Raw genomic sequence first — 6,000 nt, forward strand, 5'->3', positions numbered from 1 at the left:
GCTAATGAAAATCTCCCTTAGTATGAATCTTGATATCCTTAAGAGCAATATGAAGGAATTGAATGTCTTTTACAACAACAACACAATACGTGGTGTATATATACATAATTGGCGCGTACACCCTTTTTGGATGTTTGACCGAGCTTCTCCTCCTATTTGTGGCGCACGTCTTGATGTTGTTCCACAAATGGAGGAACCTACAGTTTCAAGCCGACTCCGAACGGCAGTTATTTTTTATGAGGAGCTTTTTCTTGGCAGAAATACAATGGGAGGTTTTTCTTCATTTTGATCTTTGACCAAGATTCGAACCTAAGTTCTCCCTGAATTCCGAATGGTAGTCACGCACCAAGCCATTACAAGCGTCCGCGGTAATACTTTGGGCTTATTCTCCCGATTCTTACATTGGGTCAGTGCATAAGTACTTATATTCTAATGGTATCTTGACCTCCACCATGAGAGGGCTAATAAGAACTCGTATGCCAACTTGTATTTCCACAGCAGCACCGGGTACGTTACCGATTATTTACCACACACACTTAAGTCAACGCAAAAGTCAGCGCAGTCACTAAGCGTAACAAGACTATTTGGGTACAATAATATACCAGAGTAGAGGCTTAATCAAGGCAAACTTGATAGGCAAAGATATCAGAGGTCACATCCATAATTTCTTTATTTTCTACTGTGTTTTTACGGACCTCGAATGTCAGCAAATATTCCAAACACCCAGATTACTGCCATCTATCAGCGTCTTCCAAGACCTTATTTTAGAACTGAGCTAGACGAATGCAGCAAAGATATTTACTATCGTTCCCATGACAGCCGGTTCCACGTAACCGGAACGATCCGATCAATTTAGAGGATACCTGATTTCCACAGTACTAAGATCTTCTAATCCATTAAACAATTTTATACTTAAAATGGTGAATCTACGTCTGGATGGAGCAGAATGATGGCACAGAAGGTGTGAGATCGTCCCTTCCTCTTCCTCATTTAGATAGCTTCTGCAGAAGTCATCTGTTGCCAAGCCCATCCTCTGCGAATGTCTGCCTATTGGGTACCCCGTTATAACGCAAATCAGTATGCTGAGACTATTCTTATTTTGGCTTAGCAGAGAATCTGTACGTTTAGCATTGAGAGTCGGCAGTTGGGTTCATTCCGCCATCTTTAATTCGATGCTCTTAAATTTGTTTCAAAGATAAGTATCTCACAGGTCTGTAAAGGTAGCCTACACCATTGTCTGTGTACTCATTAGCCAACTTGGTGTAAAGTCGGGCTAATTCACCACTAGGACCGACCACAATATCAATTTTTTAATTGTTCTGAATTTTTTCATAGTTGCTTAATTAACACTGGCGTTGAATCAATGCTTGGGGAACGATTAAAACTCAGTTCGAAATGCTACTTTGAGACGTTTGCCCTCGATGTTGAGCACTCGAAGAGAACAAACAACTGTTATTTCATTTCACGCAATTCATTCGCGAGTGCCACAACACGACCTGCGGTTGCAAAGTAGTAATTTAATGAACCATTTCAGTTTATCCTCACAGGGTATTTTGCATGCACTCAGAGCGCTTTTGTATTTGTGTAAGTTTTCTGTTCCAGTGCTTGTTGTTGCTGGCAATGTGTTGGTCGTTACTTATACATTATTTCCACTTCAACGTGAATTGAGGGTAATACGTGCTTTAAGCCAACTTTTTATTTCGTATTTATCTTGGCTATTTGTTGTGTTTGCTGTGGTGTACGAAGTTTAAAGCTTCGCCAATGATTTAGTTTTAAAATTTATGTACACATAGCCCATAAAGTGTGCGCTCACCTTACAAATATTTCTAACGTAATTACTGCTTCTAAACACTGATGAAACAACAAACATAAGCCTACATTGCGACGCTGTGTAAGGTACTGCAAGCTTTTTGACATAAATATACCGCCAAAATGCAATAAAATCAATGTGCAGCACGGGGGAGGGTTTAAGTACCACTCTGGCACTCCTCAAGTAGCATTTAAGGCCCGCTTTGATACCGTTTGAAACCTCCAATAGGCAGATATCTACAGCCAGCCAGAGCTGTTGATGTAATGGAGAAGATTGTTGGGACTTAGGTAAGCTGGGTATATACAGATAAAGTACTCAGCAGTACCTTTCTCTGAAAGGTCCTCACAGCTTCTGCATTGGGGTTTAGCTTTTATGCATGTGAGCCGATCGTCCAATGGCCGGTAAGTACAGCTACGAGTTTGAAAATTTAATAGCGTGGAGTCTTCGGATACTTTCTGAGTCCTCCGCATATGGTAGTATCAGGTCAGTCCATAAGTTCGTGCGTATTTTACCCATAATTTCACTTTTGTACAATTTTTTCATACAAAAAATTATTCGCGGTGCAGGTCGTTCTGAAATCTTTAACTCCGACACCTTGCTCGAACTCGTGATAGCTCAGACGTTAAATTCATCGCATGGAACAGTTCACAGGCACCTGGTTCGGTTGGGAAAGGTTTCAAAGCTGGGAAAATGGGTTCCGCATAGACCTTCAGCAGAGAGTGAATGTGTATTCTCATCTGCTGCAACGGCTTGCAAATGAAAGTTTTTAGAACTGTATCGTTACTGGTGATGAAAAATGGGTCCTTTACAATAATCCTGTTTGCAAATGCCAATGGTTAGATAAAGATGAAACACCAGAACCGACCCCTAGAGATGGTCTTCGCCCGAAGAAGATTCTCCTGTTTATTTGGTGGGATATGGCCGGTATTGTTTATTATGAACTTCTGCAACCAAACGAGACGATAACTGCTGATTATTATTTCCATCAGCTATCAAACCTGAATGAGGCACTTAACAAAAATCGACAGTCTTTAGTGAATAGACCCAAAGTTTTGTTTCACCACGACAACGCAAGATCTCATACCGCAAGGCAAACATTAGGCAAGCTCAACGAGCTCGGATGGGAGCTAATACCGCATCCACCATACTCACCGGATATTGCACCTTGTGATTATCACCTTTTCCGTGGACTTCAATCCCATATGAGTAACAAGAACTACTCCTCAAAAGAAGCTATAAAAAGGGATATCGAAGCGTATTGTGGCTCCAAGGACAAACAATTTTTTGAGCAGGGAATTATATAAAAATTTGCCTAAACGTTGGGAAAACATTGTAAATAATGAAGAAAAATATATTATTGATTAATAAATACTTTAAACATCTTTTTTATTAATTTTAAAACCACCTTTAAAAAACGCACGAACTTATGGACTGACCGATATATTGTTCTGGGGCCACAGTGTTTTCGAATTGCACATAAAAAAATTGAGTTCTATATTTTCTGCGCTTGCCTGGTATATAAGTCGGGCAATTCTGACACCAATTCAGATCCCTTCCTGGCAAGTTCATCAGCAAGTTCATCAACATCTACGTTCCTATGCCCTAAAACTTAGATGAGGTATGTACCTGCACCACCGAGAGATCTGATCTCCTCCTTACGGCAGGTAACTAATTTGGATCTACACTACAGCGTCGTCAGAGCCCTGATCGGGGCTTGGCTATCGGAAACAATTTTAATATCTTCCTCACTCCCATGTTCTCTAAGCATTTTTCATGCCTGCAGAATCCCAAAGATTTCTGTCTTTAAAACACTAGCAGTATTCGTCTATTTTAAGGTAATAGATAAATTGGTTCATTTGGAAAAAACTTTGTTCAACTTGAATTTCCATCGTTAAATTCGAAGAACACACTCGAGCTTGACTTGTTTACAGTAGCACAGAAAACAAACTATGTGACATATCACGCTGAAATTTGCCATGTAAGCTTATAACAGTCCTACCAAAAAACAAAAAATTTATTTTTGCCATATGTCATCCGCGGACCGTTTTATTGATAACGTCTCGTTCATATTTGAGCAGAAGGTATATGCACCGGGTCTCTAATCAGAAAATCTTTTCTCTATTCGACTTTGTAGAATATATCTCGGACGGAGGTTATGTACCTGATTCGCAAAAAGTTGTGCTCTATACAAGTTTTGCTAGCTCTGGGGCTGAGATCATTTATCACTCTTCTAAAAGAGTCGTGGACTCAACATTTCGATGAATGTTTCTCCCTTTGCTTTTTCGTACATACGCACAAGTATATCTATTTATGCAACCGACTATTCCAATTCCACATTAGACTGATTTGTTTACACATTTTGTAAAAAAGCAGAAGCACTGAAGATCACTGAAAATATAAACAAAAATGTAAAAATGCGAATATCTTAAATTGGGCTACCATGTGGAATCTTGACAAAAACCGCTCGTCGCTACAGCGCTAAGGCGCTAAAAAAACAGAGCTATAAACGTAATGAAAAAGAAAAAAAGCAGAAGCTAAATCGCCGAATGGCGTTGATAAACAAACTGCGTAAGTGGAAATTCCCATATAGATGGATGTATGGTATGGACACACACATACTCAGTTTGATTGTCGTATTGGTATTGCTCCGAATCTTCCAATCACTCGCCAAACTTGCCGAAGCAATCACTCACTCATTTGCTCATTTGCAGCCAGCAACGTTGCAATGCAGCTTTTGGAGGACTGTTGAGTGCCAGCGTCGGTTGTGGGTGCATTTATCTTTAGCACACACACGCACACATATACATATATACATACTTATGTATATACAGAGGAACTTGTGTAAGCGCACGCCACTGTTTGTTGCCCGAAGGCCGTTGGCTGCCGCTGGAAGTGAAGCAGTGAAGCAGTGCTCAGTTGATTCTCGAGCAACCGCCCTAAACGACGCCACACACACACACTGTCACTCTCTCACTCTCTCTCCACATTAGTTGCGTTGTAGTGGGGCTTAGCACTTTCTTGATAGATACCGGACACAAGTTCATCGTTTTCAGTTGCTTGTTAGACGCTTTTCCACCAGCTGAACGCAAAAGTCACGAGAGTGCGCTGGAATAGAGAGCCAAGAGCGCCGAACACGCCGAGTAACGTTCGTGTGTCATGGCGGAGTTGGCGATGGCGATAGCGCCATAGAGGAAAATAAAATTTTCCTACCACAGCAGACAAGGCTTTGACTTTCGTTCGTGCGGCGGACGTCCTTGTCCTGCGTCGTGTGTGCCGTGTATGGACGCGTTGACGTTGTATAAGGAAAAAATAGCAAAATAGCTAAGAAAAAGTTCAGCCATTTCTAAATTAGTTGGTGAACAAAAAAACAAAACATAAAATATTTGCAAAATTCTATGTAAATGTAGCGAATTGTAATTAAAGTACAATGAAAAAAGTTGTAAAAAAGGTGAAAAGCATTACAGGAAGAAAAGAGCAAAAAGTTAAAAGCATGAAACGATTGGGGGTGAGGTAGTGAAAAAACGCTGAATTTTGCAGCTCAGCGCTCAGTTTGTGGGGGAGGGCAACTGTAGCAGAGGCCGTGGCAGCAGCGTGCTAGCTGCAGAGAATCGACGAATTTTCTTTTCCATACCACCGTTTTCAGGTTTTTGTGTGTTATGTGATGTGTGAAAATGCGCGTATTATGAAGAAATTGTGAAAATACAACAGGCAGCTATAAAAACTGCAGAAAAATAAAAATTCCATGTAAATAATCTAAGAGTGATGAAAGTGAAATAAGCGCTTTGAAGCGTTGCTGTGATTTTTTTCATAGCTTTTGCGTATATTTCAGCGAGCAGAAGTGTTTTCAATTTTCATGGAAATACTTGGCGAACGCTTGGGGGTTGAAAGTTGGGGCGAGATAAGGCTGTGAGGAGACTACAACGCATTGTGGTCAAATGCATAAGAAGCCGTTATGACTAAATACTTATGATGTTGCAATCAATAATTAAGTCAAAGTTAAATAAAAATGTATATACTATATACAACAAAAAGAGTACATACAAACAAACATACATAAAAAAATTAAATAAAAAAGTTAGCAGACATTTTCCGCGAGTTGCTTGTGTACTGCGCAGAATTCGGGCCTAATCACGCCATTCACAATGCTTGTGTGTGTGCCTTGCGGCTATTCTACTCAATCAAAATAATTA

Source organism: Anastrepha obliqua, chromosome 2, assembly GCF_027943255.1.
Source record: "Anastrepha obliqua isolate idAnaObli1 chromosome 2, idAnaObli1_1.0, whole genome shotgun sequence".
Classification (NCBI taxonomy): domain Eukaryota; kingdom Metazoa; phylum Arthropoda; class Insecta; order Diptera; family Tephritidae; genus Anastrepha; species Anastrepha obliqua.